This window comes from Alligator sinensis, unplaced genomic scaffold (genome assembly GCF_000455745.1).
Source record: "Alligator sinensis unplaced genomic scaffold, ASM45574v1 scaffold940_1, whole genome shotgun sequence".
NCBI classification, from domain to species: Eukaryota; Metazoa; Chordata; order Crocodylia; family Alligatoridae; genus Alligator; species Alligator sinensis.
In genome coordinates, this window is record NW_005842177.1 from 459738 (window position 1) to 477212 (window position 17475).

Here is a 17475-nt window from a genome sequence, read left to right on the forward strand (position 1 = left end):
TGGATGTATAAGCTCTAATGGTGTTCATTTATTACAACTGCAGTATGGAAGATTAAAAATGCTTACATGCAGTCTTCAAGGCCCATAGGCAATAAACAGAAAACTGCATGCAATATGTTTGGCCTGTTTCTACCATATTGCCACATTTTAAGAAGATTTCTATGCAGCATGAATTTAAAAACATAGAGCTGTATAGGTTTTTTTCTTTAATCATAACCATTTTCTCTTTTTAAAAATTCTTTCCTCACTTTCGCACAAAACAAAATCCAAATGTATCTGTACTTATATACTGACTGCATACAACACTAATTATTGTATTTGCTTTAAATTGATAGCTGCTTAAGGAGGAAAGATGCACTTAGGACCAAACACTAGACTGAATTTCAGGAGACTTGCTTTCAGTTCCTGGCTCTATCTTAGACTACTGAGTAATCTCGGATGAGTCTTAGGTATAAGCCATGGGCATTGATAGTTCTTCTTTACTTGGTTCTGGTTAGGCCTCATCTAGAGTATTGTGTGCAGTTTTGGGCTCCACATTTATACTTGTTTATACTTGTTTATATACTTCCTTGGGCTCCTTAGGACATGGAGAAGTTAAGGTGTGTCCAGAGGCAGATGACATAAATAATAATGGGTTTGGAAGGCATGCCATATGAGGAGAGTTGAAAGGAATAACCACATTCAGCTTGCAGAAAAGTGGATGTGATAACAGTTTTCAAATATTTGAAGAACTGCCATAAAGAAGCGGGAGAAATTCTTGTCTCCATTATTGCAGAGAGTAGGATGTGTGCCAATGGGTTGAAGCTGCAGCAAGTAGATTTAGATGGGATATCAGGAAAAACTTCTTCACTGTTAGAACAATGAGGCAGTACCTAGTTAGAACACTAGGCTACCTAGTGAAATTGTGGAATTTCTTTCATGTGGAGGTTATCAACAAGAGGTTGGATAAACACTGGTCAGGTAGTCTGCTGAAAGAGCAACAACTGGAAGCCCAGGACCCTTCCCTCTGCCCCCAGATCATTGGAAGATCACACGAATAGCTCTGCAGTCCAGAGCATGTGAATATGGAAGACGAACAAGCTTAGCAGAAAGAGGATGAAGCAGAGCTCCTCAACTAACATAGTTACAAAAGAAGATTAAAGGAGGTGAGATAAGCTTATGGAGTGGATAGGGTTACAGAAAGGGACATTATGCCTCTCCAGTTAGGGTGTGGGATATGTTGAGTTGTGCAGAGCAGAGTGGAAGGTGTTTGTTTCTTCCTATGCTCCTGCTTTGCTGGTGGCGACATGGGGCTAGGAAGGATTTTTTTCCATCCTTAGGGATTCACCTTCCTCAGAAGCATTGGTTGTTGCCAGTAGCCAAGGATTGGGATTTTGACTTGAGTGGGCCAGTACTCCTGTTGGGATTAAAAACTGGAGGTTCAGGTTAGAGACTGTTACCTCTACTAAGGGTCAGACCAATAGCGACATTTGGAAAGGAAGGAATTTTACCCTGTGGTCATATTGGCATAAACTTTGGGTGTTTTCTCCTTCCTTTGTAGTGGAAGGGCATGGTGCTCTGGATCTTCTTTGGATCCATCAAGATTATCTTAATTTTGCAGTTGCAGGACATTGGCAGCCCTCCTCCCCTTTCATGGGACATTTTATCTGATATGCCTAACCCAGAGTCATATATCTTGGAATTCCACCAGACTGATGACCTTGGGGTCAGAGGCCTGGAGCTTCCAGGATTCCTTGCTTTGAGGCAGACCTGAAAGCCTATTGTCTGGGGCTACAGATCCTAGAAATGTAGATCCCCTAGCCTGGGAGCAGTCTACCAAGGATCCATGCTGTTTGTCAGCGCCCTTTCTTGGATTTGGCAAAAACTCATTGAACCAGAAAGTGTTTCAATTAAAACAATTTGGCTTCAACAAGCTGGTATTTTCCAATGAAACTTCATTTTTCTGGAAATTTCTGAACAGCTCTATGAAGCCCCTCTGAAAATCAGGTGGATAACCACTGTGGATTTCAGTTCCCCATCTGTGAAATATTTCTGTACTGCACAAGGTTATTGTGAGGATCAAGGAACGTTTATGAGGTGCTGAAGAGCTGCCTCCTTGCTTTTATAATGTGATTAAAGGCAAACTGTGTACTGAATTTTTCCTTTCCACGTCCTTAGATCCAGACCCTAAGGAAGTATAAACAAGTATAGCTTTGTTCCAACTGCATCTTCTGATATAGTAAAAGAATACAGTTGAAAAAGCAAGAAATTAGACAAGCCCCACCTCCATGTGAAGCTAGAAAAGCCATACCAACAAAAATATTTCTGTGGATGGAAACTCTCAGATAATATAGAGATTCTTTCTCCAGATCCAATGGAATACTGATACAGTCTTAAGATAGATTATATCATTGTATTGGTAGTATTTATAAGGTGCATGTTCCAGCTCAAGGAATTATACAAATTATGATCTTGATCCTGCAAGTAGCTTCTCTTGTTTTGGTTGCCATGTAAGTGTTCAAAAAGGTAACATTATTTGTATAAGAAACAAAAATCTTGGTAAATAAATTTCCTAACAAAGGACTTGAGAAGGCAAATGTTGTGAGTGGCTTTTAGGTACAACATTCCAAAAGTCATTCCCTGTAATATTTTCAGCTTCATATTTTCACTGATAAATTGTAGCTAATTCTAACAAGGTGTATTTACATTTAATATTTACATTTTATCCTACAGCAGGGCCAGTCAGATTTTGGGCCTCAGACAGTGAATTTCTGAGGGTATACAGGACATAGGGCAGATGCTTTCCTTGCTTTTAATATAAAAACTTCTGACTGGATGTCATACCTGGGGGTGATGTGTTTTGACTATGGTTTGTCACTCCATGCATTCTCATTGCTAGTGGAATGGATCAGTCTTTTGATTGGTTTCTCCCCAGGCAATCATAGACTCATAGAGACTAGGGCTGGAAGGGACCTCAGAAGTTCATCAAGTCCAGTCCCTTGCCCCAGTAGCAGGAAGTCAGCAGGGATCATAGGATCCCAGCAAGATAAACGTCCAAAAGTCTCTTGAAGGTGTTCAAAGTAGGCACTTGAATCACCTCCAGCAGCAGTCTATGCCAAACCTTGGGGGCTCAGACGGTAAAGAAGTTCTTTCTTATGTCCAGCCTGAAATGGTCCTGAAGGAGTTGGTGACCATTTGACCTTGTCATCCCCTGGGGCGCTCTGGTGAACAGACATTCCACCAGATCCTGGTGAGTACCCCTGATAAACTTACAGGCGGCCACCAGATCACCACTGAGCCTGTACTTTTCTAGGCTGAAGAGTCCCGTAGCTCTCAGCCTCTCATAAGGCCTGTTTTCCTCACCTTTGATCATGCGTGTGGCTCTCCTCTGCACTCTCTCAAGCTTCTCCACATCCTTTTTGAATTGTGGAGACCAAAACTGGATGCATTACTCCAGCTGCGGCCTCACCAAGGCTGAGAACAACAGAAGAATGACATCCTGGGATTTGCTTAAGAAGCATCTATGGATGCAAGCCAGCGTTTTGCTCGCTTTACTAGCTGCAGCATCACATTGAAAGCTCATGTTCATGTTGTGGTCAATCATGACCACCAAGTCCTTTTCGTCCATAGTGCTAGCCAGTGTAGCACTGCCGAACCTATAAGCATGCTGCGAGTTTTTCTTCCCAAGGTGGAGAACCTTGCATTTTTTGGTGTTAAACACCATCAGGTTCTTGTCTGCCCATTTCCTGAGCCTGTCAAGGTCAGCCTGGATCACCCTCCTGTCCTCAGGTATGGACGCTTTACCCCAGAGTTTGGTGTAATTGGCAAACTGGGCCAGTCCGCTTCTGATACCAATGTCCACATCATTAATGAAAATGTTGAATAGTGTTAGCCCAAGGACAGAGCCTTGAGGGACCCCACTGGTCACAGGGCACCACAACGATTGACTTCCATCAATCACCACCCTCTGGATCCAACCACGGAGCCAATTCCCCAGCCAGCAGATTGTGGTGAAGCTGAGGCTGCAGTTGGCCAGTTTTGCCAAGAGGTGATCATGGGATACCAGATTGAAGGCTTTTTTAAAGTCAAGATATATGACATCAATCTCTTCTCCCTTACCCAGGTGATGGGTCACTTGGTCATAAAAGGAAATAAGATTGGTCAAGCAAGACCTACCCACAACAAACCCATGCTGGCTATCCCTCAGGCTGCTGCTCTCGGCCAGTCTTGGCCTCTTTGATAATCTTTTCTAAGACCTTCCCCAGGATAGAGGTCAGGCTGATGGGCCTGTAGTTTGCCGGATCTACTTTCCTCCCCTTCTTGAAGATAGGCACCACATTGGCCTTCTTCTAGTCTTCCGGCACTTCACCAGAGTGCCAGGAGTTCTCAAAGATCCGTGTCAGTGTCTGAGCTGTGATGCTTGCCAGCTCCTTGAGTACCCTGGGGTATAAGCTATCAGGGCCGGCTGACTTGAAGGTATCCAGCCTCTCAAGGTGTTCCTTCACAAGGTCAGCATTGATGGAGGGTAAGGAATCATCCTCACCCAGGCGTTCCTGTCCTGTAATGCCTTGGGACCGGTGAAAAACCAATGCAAAGTACCCATTTAGCAAGTTTTTTTTTTTTCCTGGGTGTCAGTTGTCAGTTGCCCCATCTGGTTTAGCAGGGGTCCAATGTTGCCCTTGCTTTTCCTCCAACTCCCCACATATCTAAAAAAGGACTTTTTATTGTCCTCGATACTTGTAGCTAGCTGGAATTTCATCGCAGTCTTGGCTTTCCTGGTTCACTCCCTGCAGTTCCGGACCAGTGCAGAGTATTCCTCCTTGGAGGTGGATCCAGTCAGTCATTCTTTGTAGGATGCAGGGGTCCGCTAGTTCCCTGGAGAGCCAAGGGGGCTGCTGTGCCCTTTTGCTGCCTTTCCTCTGAGATGGAATCGGCTTTGCTTGTGCATCCAGGATCGCTCCCTTGAGGAGCAACCACTCGTCCTGAACTCCCCTCCCATTTGGGTTGTGGTCCTTTAGGGCCTCACTGACAAGCCTCCTGAGCTTGTCAAAGTCAGCTTTCCTGAAGTCGAGGACTTCTGTATTGCTGACTGACTTGCCAACTTTATGGCGGATGGTGAAGGTGATCAGCTCATGGTCACTGTCACCCAGCTTCCCTTCCATCATTAGGTTGCTGATTAGGTCATCCCCCATTGCCAGTACCAGATTAAGCAGCGCTTTCCCTCTCTTCGGCCCATAGCAAGACAATCATTTGTCTTGCTTATACTTTAGGCTAGCACTACCACATTACCATTGCCACATTTATATTCAGCATTCAGACTGCTAACCCCACTGAAGAAAATATAGGGCAAACTCCAGTGATTTAAATAAGAGGTTCACTGTTTTATTTTTTATAGCTTAAGGAGACTCAAAAATGTCTGACTCTGGAGAAGAAGAAACAGGGTGTGACTCACTGAGTTGAATGGCATCAATAAAGGTATAATATATGGAAACACAAGACATATCTGCTTATAGATGGAAAAAGATATGTTGGTTTCAGTGGAAAGCTTTGTCTGGGGAAAAATTGAGAGTTCAGGCCTCCAGTCAATACCCAATGACTTTCTTTTTTTCGTAGTAAATTGTGCCTGTACATACTTGCAAAGTAAACTTCCAAAAAGTTAAGGGCTGGAATGTGGTAAGACTAGCATAGTTGCAGGACAGGCAGCATGAGGATACTTTTGTATGACGGTGTTAAAGTTTAGTGGATCACCATAGCTTTTGGAGCAGCTGGGAAGGTTCTTGGATGTGTTGAGATGTTTCCCATGGAAACATGCACTGACTGAGCCATAGTTCTGACCTCTGCCAGGTACCTGATAGCAGAGATCACACAATGTTGCACTTTGAAACATAGTACTTACATGTTTCTTCTCCAACTATATTAGCAGGGGAACCGTGGAAGAAATTATTGTTTGGGTAAGAAAATCTGGGAAGTTTGATGGAAAAGATTCATGAGAGTCAATGGTGGAGATTATTTTTAGTATGGACTGTTCAGCAGTGTCAAAACTGCCAGTGTTATGTGGGATGCAGGTATAGTAGAGTTACTTGGTCTGGACTTGGAAAGGGCCATCCAATATTTTATTGAGAGCAGTATCAGTAGAACAGAGAGGGCCAAAACTCTGGAAGGGCTCAGAGATGGAGTTAGAGGAACCAAAGCATTGTGGACACTATAGTTCATCACTATAGTTGTAGTGTTGGACTAGAAATGTAATAGTAATTTTCCTAGTAGAAGGAAAGCAAGGGTGAAGAAAGCATTAATAGAACTTTATTTTAATGAATGGTAGCAATCCAAGATAATGTAGCCAGTTTACTTGTCTCCTTCCCACTGCTACAACTGGGAAAATAACCGCTGCCAGATTTAGCACAGGTACTCGGAAAGCACACTTTTGAGCAGCACTTTTTTACCTACTTATACACAGTACAAACTATACATGATATTAGTTCAAAGCCAAAAGGCTCATGGTTTATTATATAGTTTATTGGACTGGGCCCCAGAAGAGTCAGCAGCGTTTCAAGCCATGGTTACCTCCTAGCTCAATACTGCTCTATATGTTTGTGTACTCCAGATACTAACCTCCCCTCCCCCAAGGATCCATGTACTAATTAATGCCTGCCCATTTTTTTTTTAAGGGGGACACACACACACACACATACACACACACACAAAGGTTCCCATATGGTTGCCCACTATGGGCCATGCATTTTACAGTCAGTTTTGGCTGCATTTAATTAACATTGTTGGTGTTTTCCATTATTGAGCACATGCTAGTTTTGGCAGCAGTTTAATGATAGACAGTGTATTTGAAGAGATTTCCTTGAATGTCACTATAAGATTAGCGTCTTTTTTTCTCCATGCTGATTGGAGAGGGAACCCTTGTCTTGTATTTGAGTTAATATGGTATGCTGCAACTGACTTGCTTGGGCATCAAAAGGTTCTTGGAAGTAGAGGATCCACGGAAAAAAAAGCCTTCCAAAATAGACATACCAAGTTAAGTAGGACCATGTAGATTAGTCAAATTGCTTATAAATAGGAAAGAATGAGAGCAGAAAATTATGTTGTCCAGAAACCAATACAAAAGCAAGAAAAAAGACAGTTCTCATTAGATTCTTTTAGAGAGTTCAAAGAAAAAGCTGCTATGAAATTAACTCTAATACATTTCTTTGAACAGGCACCAAATGTAATATAACAACAACAATAATCAAAGATTCTCTGAAGGAATCGAAATTCTAAATTACTATGGGACAGGTCTACCAATATTTCCTCATAAATTTAGAAGTTTTGATAACTGGTCTGGTTTTTCAATGCTGCTGCACGCCCTGAGCACCTGCTGAAGACAGTGGGACCCTGGGGGTCTACACAGCATGGATAATTGGTCCTATAATGTAGATGAGTCTCAGGCTTCATCTCCCCTAGTTCCAAATTGTTGGCCCAAATTTCTTAATATTTCAGTTTTTTGATCTGAAGAAATGATAATAGCTATCTGCTTCCCAGAGATACTGTGTGAGTTTAATTCATGAATATTTTAAAGTGATTTATGATCCTCTGATGAACACTGATACAGAAGCCCAAGCTATTATTCACTCACTTATTTCAAAGCATCACTTTTAATATAAAAATGTCTTGGTGATAAGTGCACCTCAGAATTAGGGTAATTGTAGGAACAGGCCTAGTTTGAAGGAAATCCTTCAGAATTTTTAACGTTCTGGATCTTTAAAGCCAGCACAAAGTTTTTTGGGATTTTGGTTAATCATGATTTATTCATGAGATTAGCTCAGAACTAGCATGTTTCATCCTTAAGTTTCAAACTATTTTACAAAAGAAAATTAATACCATTATCCCCATTTTACTGATGGAGTAACTGAGACAGAGAAATGAAACCAAAGCGCAAAGATCAAAGATTTGCCCAAAGACATATTTTTAGCTTTTCCTGACTTTTATATAGAATTTTTCAGAACTATTTCCCATTGGAAGAAGTTGCTCACTGATGTTTTTTGATTTGTAGAAAAAAATTAACAACGGTTCTAACAATGCCGCAGCATCCTTTTGGAAGATTTTTTTAAAAGGGAACATTTTGATTTTTCATCTTGAAATTACTTTTCATTTCAAAATGTGTTTCTTTGTAGTACTGGTGCCTTAGAGGCATATTTTATTTCTGTGTTACTTAAGTAAAATTCATTTTTAACCTAAGTTAATTAATTTCCTTTGTTCAGTGTCCCTTTCCCAACAACTCAGCAGTGTAAGACACCCCTGAAGTTATAATAAGTGACTTGTATTCCTTCTCTACTACCCTTTTACACTAGTAGAGTGTTATAAAAGGACTTTTGTGTACCTGAGAACTAGACCTGATCCTCATTCATGATCCCAGCACAATCTAATTTACCTTGATCGTCTTGCCTTTCACTTGTGTCATTCATTTTTCTCGGCTAAGTGAGAGAGACTGCCTTTCTGAGACTTACTTACACCTTGTCTACTCATTGCAAATTGGTTGTATAATCAAAGTAGAAACTTTACTTGAACCCAGAGCTGACATTTACAAGCCAACCTGGCCAGCCTCTATCATTACACAGCATTTGCAAACACTTACAGTGTGACATTCATAGATATTGCCTTTCATCCAAGGTTCCCAAAGCATGTTAGAACATTAATTAAATTAAGTCACAACACCCCTGTGAGGTAGGTATTATTATAGTATTTTTCAGATCAATGAACTGAACCATGGTAGAGTTACATAATTTGCTCAAGGTCACAAAGAGAATGTCAGTCGCAGCACTAGAAATAGAACCCAGCACAGTCCTAACTAAGCTGTTTTCACATAAGTACTTTATAGCAGAACACAGAAGAATATAGTAAATATACCTTCTCTAGTTGGCTGTTTTAAATTACTCATTTTTCAGACATTTTTCCTATACAATACAATTGTGCCATTTCAGAAAGCCTGTTTAATGAAAGCAGAAAACATAATTTCTCCCACGGGACATAAGGGCTGCACACATGCATTTCAATTGTTGTTCAAACATGGATGCATCATTTGGAAGCACATTGGATTAGTTAGAAGTGACAGATAACTGCTATATCAGAATTAGCCCACAGAGATAGGGCAGATAAGAGAAAATCTCCAAGATTTTGCATTCATACACTCAGTGAAAGACATTATTAACTTACAGTAGTTCATCAAATTCTTGACTGATGGTAAGGGCAAACAAGGAGGCCTAGCGCTGCTTGAAACTTGGGAAACTACAGGAAATGTCTATATTTGAAAAATTCCTTTTAAGCCAGGAAATAAAACCAAAGCAAAAACAAAGATGTAGGAAATACTAACATACCTCATTTCTGGAATGAAATATGCTCCCTTGGTCCCTGGGAGGTGCCGTCTGAAATTGACATTCTTCTTAATTTCACTACATGTGCTTCTTTTTTTTTTAAATTTGATCCCTTTATAACCAATGTGGTGAATAAGTCATTCTAAGGTGATAATTCTGGGATCTGGTAGGGAAAAGATGATTCTTCTAAATGAGGTATCCCTATTCCTTTGAGGAATTCTAAAGTGTCACTCCAAGTACAAAACATTGAGTTCTTTCTCCACATTCCACTATAAACCCAAAGTTTTCTTTCTTCCTGCAAAGACTCCTAGCATATGTACTTAATAATTTGTACTTAATAATCACTTCAGTTGTAAGCAGCCAACAGCTAGGTTATCTTCTCTAGTGTGTGATGCTTCACTCTGCCCTTCATTAGCTTTTATGTTCTTGTTCATCTAGCTCAATATGCTGTATGTCACAGTGGTAGAGTTGATGCTAAGGGGATGAGCATATATTCAGGCCTATACAGACTGATCTGATACTTGCCCATGTCCCTTATAGTTTGCATCATTTTCTCTCTCTCTCTCTCTCTCTTTCTGTGTGTGTGTATTCAGCATTTTACAGAAATCTCAGAGTAGAAAGATTTCTCTGAATTCCTCCCAGTTATGTGCTGGAGAAGGCACTGTAGCTCACTTCCTCTTGGAATTACATTTTCATGATGAAAGTGTTGGGGGATTGAGTTATACCTACAAAGGCTATAAGTCTGGTGATGGCATGGAACAAATTGGTGATAGGAATGTCAATATTTATTTTTGAACCTGTGCTATTATAAAATGTTAATGGGACAGTAGATGGAATGGTCTCAGAGTGGTTATTGTCAGGTTTTGTCTTGAAGTGAGTTTACATGCTCACATTTCCAACTCTTAATGTCTTTGGAGATGGTGCTATATTTTATTTATTCTGTTTAAGTGCTTCAGGCAGGTGAGGTTATTCATCCTGTGGATTCACTTTCACATGGCGTATTGGTGCTTATTCAAGTAGAGTCCTAAAAAGTAATAAGTTATAAAGTGTTCCCAGCAGATTAAACAAGGCACAAAGGTAACACGTTAGCTTGCTGTTTGCAGTTTTCAGAACAATTGCTTCTCTGATGACCTAAAATTGTTTTAGTGTTGTGCTGAGAATGTTGCAGAGTTGAGGCTTTGCTGCAGGTTAATATACTCTCTGTTGTCATGGTTTCCAAAGGCTATACTGACTTGTGTTGAACACATCCATACTTCTGTTTTAGACCATATCCTGCTATTTGAGCATTTATTCTGGGCTACACTGAAGGTTTTAAAACTACTTTTAGCTGCAGCTGTCCCACCCTTCCTTCATGTGGATCTTAAGAGGAAATGCCTTCCTCTCAGTTAGGATCTACTGTGGTTGTAGCTGTGGAAACATGGCTTTTAGCAAAGAACTTACATATTCTGAATTGTGTTACTGCAGTTAGTCTGAGCTTTCCTTTCTGGGGACAGAAAAAATTAACCACAAAGTCTCTTTCTGCTCTGTTCCTATTTTGTCCCCCCTCCATTGCCTTCACACACTTATTTTCTGTTCTGCTCCTCAAAGCCTCAGCTTCCCTCCACAGGTTTATCAGTTGTTGTCCCAGTTCTATTACATGTGTTTGACAACCTATGGTCTCTTTCTCCTTGCATCTGTTGCTCATCTGCCTGGACCCACTTTCCACTGGCCTCTTTATTCATGATGCCCATCTACCTCTGTCCTTTCTCCTATACTTCTGTGGATATCTCTGTCTCACTTGTGGCTGTCTTCCTATTATCAGTCCTGGGTTATTTGCCATGACTTCTGGCTCCTTTCCTACTGGTGACTTTTACCATATCAGTAGACTTCCGGATCTTTTGCAACCGATAGCAATTGGAAGTTCCAGTTAGTTGGTGACCTTTTGCTGTTGCTGCCATTCCTAGCTTCAGCCCTTCTTCTGGGGTACCCAGAAAGTGAAGAAACGGGCAGTTTAACAACAAATTCTTCCGCACTTCTAGCTGTGTTTGTGTCCACATTTTTCCTTAGCTTTAAACACCTGTAAAATCTTATGTGTAAAAAAGGGAGGAGATAAGTTTGTCTGTCTGTCCCCTCTCCCAGCTCCCAGAAGGCTTTACCCCATTGGAAGCACAAACCTGAGCCCAGGGGTTGGGTAGGTGAGAGAACAGGCCACCAGGAGGGGCCTCCAGGGAGCCCACATTGTTGCCTGTTTCTCAGCAGCTGCCACGTAAGTGTAGAGAGCCTCATTGCAGAGATCCTGGTTTCTCTGTTTAAAAATTGAAACTCTGTGATAAAAAAGGGCAAATTCTTTAATTAACCCCCCCCCATCTGAATTTTTCTGCTATTAAAATGAAGTGCCACTATATATAGGTATCAGTTGAATACAATGTTTTATTGATATATTTACAATTGTAAAGCTACTTGGAAGACTACCAGTGCCTCAACCATTATAATAAAATGAATTATCAAAATGTATAGGTATTTATGTTTGATTTTGGGTGATTTTATCATGGAAAATCAGAGCTCCCCCTGCCCGCCTCACTCACCAGGATGTGGGTCCAGCTGCAAGTGTTCCCCCCTGACTGCTTTGTGGTGCTGAGCAGCCCTGATATGCTGGTGCCTTGCCCATACAATAGCCCTTCACTCCAAAGCCACAGCCCCACAGCCCTACCAATGCCCCTCATTCCTGACCTACATCCCCTCAGCCCTGCTGGTGGCCTCCACTCCCAAACCACATCCCCTTGACTCTGGTGGTGCTTCTTGCTCCCGACCCACAGCCCCTTGGCCCTGCCAGTGCTAGGGCTGTGCAAAATTTTGCCACCAGTTTTGTTTCAATGCTGTTTCAACCTGTTTCAAGGTTGAAACAGCAAAATTGAAATGGATCAGATATGGTTGAAACAGCCTCAAAACAAAAAGAGACAAGTCAAAACATTTCGCCGCTGTTTTGCCGTTTTGCCCATAGGATATAATGGGGAAGGCTGAAACAGCCTATAACTTTGTCATTTCTGGCCAGATTTGGGTGACACTTGAATGAATGGCAGTCCCTTCTGTGGGCATGAAGTGTGCCAAGTTTTAAGAAGAGAGGTGCAGGGGATTTGGAGAAACTGTACCCCAAATTGTTAGGTCCAAACTTGTGTCATGTGTATGTGTTAAGCCACAGCTGGGTCAAAACTTCAGGCATACTAGCCCCTGCAGAGGCCACAAAGCCTGCCAAGTTTCAAGGATATAGGTGCAGAGGTTTGGGGGAAACTGTACTTCAAGCTGCGGACAAGCAAAACTCATGACATGGATGACACTGTGTGTTAAGGTGCAGCAGGGTGAAAGCTGCAGGCCTGCTAGCCCCAGCTGAGGTCACAAAGCCTTCCAGCTCTCAAGGAGATAGGTGCAGGGCTTCTGGGTTCCTGCACCTCTAACTGCTGACAGGCAAAACTTGTGTCATGGGTGCTTGTGCAACTGTGTCTGTCTTGGGGCAAGTGGAAACTACTGCAGGCCTCGCTGCTAGGCCCTTCTGTGGCCACAAAGCCTGCCAGCTGTCAAGGAAATAGGTGCAGGGGGGTTCTGGGGACCTGCACCCCTAGCCGCTGAGAGGCAAAACTCGTGACATAGGTGCTTGTGCAACTGCTGCCTCTCATCAGGCAGCAGGACTGAAGATCCCCCATCAGTTGCCACCACAGACCTGGGGGTAATAATTGACTACAGTATGAACATGAGCCAGCAGTGCGATGCTGTAGCCAGCAGGGCCAACAATATGCTGGCATGTATCAATCGATGCATCTCCAGCAAAACCATTGCAAAGAAGTGATTCTCCTGCTCTGCTCAGCTCTTCTCAGCATTGGTGAGACTGCAGCTGGAGTACTGCATCCAGTTCTGGGCTCCACACTTTAACAAGGACATGGTAAAGCTTGAGAGAGTCCAGAGGAGGGCTACCCATATGGTCAGAGACTTGCACAGCAAGCCATATGAGGAAAGGCTGAGGGACATGGCACTCTTCAGGCTGAAAAAGAGAAGGCTGAGAGGGGACTTGGTAGCAGCTTACCACTACATCAGAAGCGTACATCTAGGGTGCAGTGAAAACATGTTCACCAGGGCACCCTTGGGGAAAACTAGGAGTAATGGTCACAGTCTGGACACCTTAGTTGTGAAGTCGTTTTTCCCAATATTGAGCATGAAATGAGCCTGAAACAATCTTTCAGGAGTTTGTGACTGGTTGAATGCAGTATCAGACTTAACTGATTTGGGTCAAACAGGTTTATTTAACTTCTGCCCCAGACCCCTTCCTTGTTCAAGTTAAATCACAGTCTCTCAGCATACCAGCATTTTGCAGCCCTGGGATGGGCTGTGCTGTGGTGTGTGCTCCAGAGAGCAGGGCTGGCCCCGCCTCTCTGCTCCCTTAGCTCCCTGGCTCACTGGCCTCACTGGCTGGCTCACTGGCCCCCGCAAGCAAACCCCTTCCGGGGTCTGGGGCCAGGAAGGGGAGTTAAACTTCCCTTCCCCTGAGTACAGAGCTGCCCTGCCCTGCTTACTTAGTGCTGGCTGTGACTGGGCTGCAAATCCCAGAGGTACTTGAAAGCAGGAAGAGGAAGTGTGAGCAACCCTGCAGAGTCCTGCCATTGTGACTCTGGGCTGCAAATCCCAGAGACTTTGGGTCAGGAAGAGGAAGCAGACACACAGCACATGCTAGTTATGTGCCAGGGAGCTGTGCTCTAACATCCCCTGGCTTCTGGCTTGAGCCACCGCAGGTATGTGGCTGCATTTCCAGAATCAAAAGTGAAAGTCTGTTCATTTGTTTATTGGTTCAATGTTTGCAGCTTTGACTAACCTGCAAAGACTGAATCAATTTAGCCTCAGGGTTTTTGACTGTCTGTACTTAGCCACAATGACACAAGTGAAGACTCCTGAATGCAATCTTAAACAGAAAAAAATATCGAGGGCTACATATATATGCCTGTGAAAATCAGTGCAGCTCCAGTGAAGTTGCAGAACCAGTGCAGAAATACACCAGCTGAGGTTCTGAGTATAGTTTAGAAGCAAACTATGAGTACAAAGTGGTAACACCAGGGCATGCCATCTACCGAAGGACATGCATCTATCACTTTGGCAGTCTTCATTTTTCCACGATTAAACCCAAATGCCCTGTTTAGAACACACACCACCAAGTCAAACAAATCTAATAGGACATCACTGAGTACATTCACAAGAGAAGTGTCGGTAGTGGGAGCCTGTGAGAGAAGCTAGGCTGATAGATTTTGGACTGACTGTCTTTCTTTCATAGGTAATCTAGTAACCTATTGTAGAATCAATATCTCTTCACAATTCTGAAAGTGACTAAATGGCTAACTAAAGGCTATAAAAGCTATAAATGCTGTTGTAATTTCCTGGGATCCTGCTCACTATTCGTCTGATAATCACCATGTTCCTGTTTATCACCCTCTGCCAACCTTGATTTACTATGTCTATAAAGCTGCATTGTTGCCCATATGCACTGCATACAGATGCTTATACTCAGTTCAATAAATTAAAAACAAGGTGATCGATTCTTTTCCTCAACACTATGCTCACTTAATGTAAATCAAGTCTGTGTGTGATTACAGTGCATGCTGTATACAAGTTAGTCTGAAACCCATCTCGTCTCAAACCCCATATTTGTCTGCTGAATTATAGTTTCTTCATAGGTTTCACTACTGTTGGTGTAGAACTGGAGTGACTGAAGGCAGGATTCTGCCAACAGATCTGTGTTCAGATATTTAAAGCAGGAGTCAACTTGCAAAACCCTTTTCCACATCAGCAAGCAGCTAATCATGCAGATAGGCATGCTGAAGTCAGCCTGTACTTCTGTGATTATCTTCTGAGTGATGTGAGTAAGGGACTAGCTGCTTGGCCCTAGCAAAATAAGAGAGGATCTCTAGAGTTGTTTGGTCTTTGCTAACAAATTGAAGCTTTGATTATTACTGGCTCCTGCTCATATCAAGTCCAGGATATTTGAAGACTGTACATTTACATATTTCATATTGTGTTTCAAGATGACATCAGGTACTCTGGCCACATATGTGTTTCCTGTATCACACCGATACATGCTGTGTGAGGTTTATGATCAATTAGGATAGCAAAATCCTAATCTCAAGGATGGCAGTGAGTGCGGTACACTACAGTGACTTGGCCATCAGGATAACAAAGGGAGATGCTGTGGAAAGGGGACTAAATTTAATTCTGCTGCCATTTGTTATGGTACAATTTTAATTCCATCATAGTAACAGAGATGACATGGTGACAGCTTCCATTTCCACTTGCAGTGCTTGCTTAATATTAGCTGGATCCTTTTCTCCTAACTTATCTGCTGGCTCAGAAGGAAAAAAAAATCCTTTCCTACTGTATATGTGCAACAATTTAAGGCAAAAAATATCTTATTCAAGACCTATTGAATGTAATAGAAAGATTCAGTGTCTTTTGTTAATAAGACAAATCCAGAAGTCTTTACTAATTTGTATGTCAGTAAAAATCAGTTCTATTGATGTCGTGGAAGCTTTGTGAAGAAAGGCTGAGTTAAGATTGGACGATCTAATCCAATAGGCTCCGTGAAAGAAATAAAAAGCTTAAAACTAAGTACCATTTACAAAATCTAATCTAAATAACAAGGAGGTTATTTTAAGGGCCAACGAATTTGTCCAGATAAAAAGGAAATTGACCCTAAGTTTTACCCTCACTTAAATCAAGCCTGAAATAAGCTGATCCCCAGTTTTGCAGATGTCACATATTTGAATGAGGGGAACTAGTCTTAAGATAAGCATCCAAGCCTTTAATGCTGAATCCAAATAAAATCTTTCATCCTTTAGTAGATTGCCCATCACTAGTTGTATTATTTATATCCTTCCCTTTATAAGCTTTTAAAAAAGGCTCATATTTTGTCTTGGAAAAAATAACTGACAGTCATGGAGAAGATGCCTAATACTGGCAACTTTCCAGATCCCTATCTATCTCAAATCTATTTTAAAATTAGTAAGTGCCAATAATGAAGCAGTAATATATTTTGTATTAATCAACAATATTTAAAGTATTTGCAAGCTATGTTAATGTTTGTTCATGGTTTACTAACAAGACGTACTAACAGAAAATATTAGAGTGTTGAGCCTACATATGAGGAGAATGATCTCCTATTGAGTATTGCTGCTTGCTACAAAAGAAGATTAACACATTTTGTACACTGCTTGTACCGTAGCATAAACCCCTTATATTTTACAACATAATTTGCTTAACCTTCTCTCATCCTGTGGCATAAACCCAAATCTTGACAATAGCCAGAATCATGAGGAAAGGTTAGTAACTTTCTCTTTTTCAGGGTCCCTTAAAACAGGCATTCTTCCAATACATCCATTAACTGGCTTCTAATTAAATATTGACTGCAGTTAACATGGATCACTTGGAGCAGGGCTCTCCAACTGGTGGCCTATGGGCTGCATGCAGCTCTCAAGGAGTTAAATTGCACCCCTGCTGGGCTCCTGTAAAGCTGCTGCCCTCCTGATTTCTCCAGCTGCAGAAATAGCTGGAGGCTCCAGGCTCCCTCTCCCTCTGGCTTCCCCTTCCCCAACATAGGGGGCAGGGTGGGGTGGTGCAGGGAATTGCAGCCTACAGTGCTGCAGGAGCCTGCAGCCCAGGGCACCTGAGAGGCATGTGCAGTGGAGCAGATTGTGGCTGGTAAACTGAGGATGAGGCAGAACATCCAGGTGTGTGGGATAGTGGGGAATGTGTGCACAGGGAGGCATGGTGCAGTGTGGGAGGGGACATGTATGGTGAAGTGGGAGATGCATGACTTGAAGGTGGGGTACCACTGTGCATGGTGCAGCAGGTGCAGGCCTTGCTGGTGCAATCTGTGGGGCATGTGGTCCCCAGCTGCTTAGAAGCTGGACAGTCCAGACTTGCTGTAAAGTGCCCCAATGAGAAGGGCCAATATCTCTCTTCAAATATGTTATTGTCATAAAGAAAGATAACATGTCCAGATAATATGCCCAAGAATCAAGTATAAGGCTATTGGGGGGGACATTTGCAGTGGCTCCAGCTCCAACCCAGGGTTGGATTTGGAGTTACAACTGCTGCCTGCTCCCCACCATCTCTCCACACCCCATAGCAG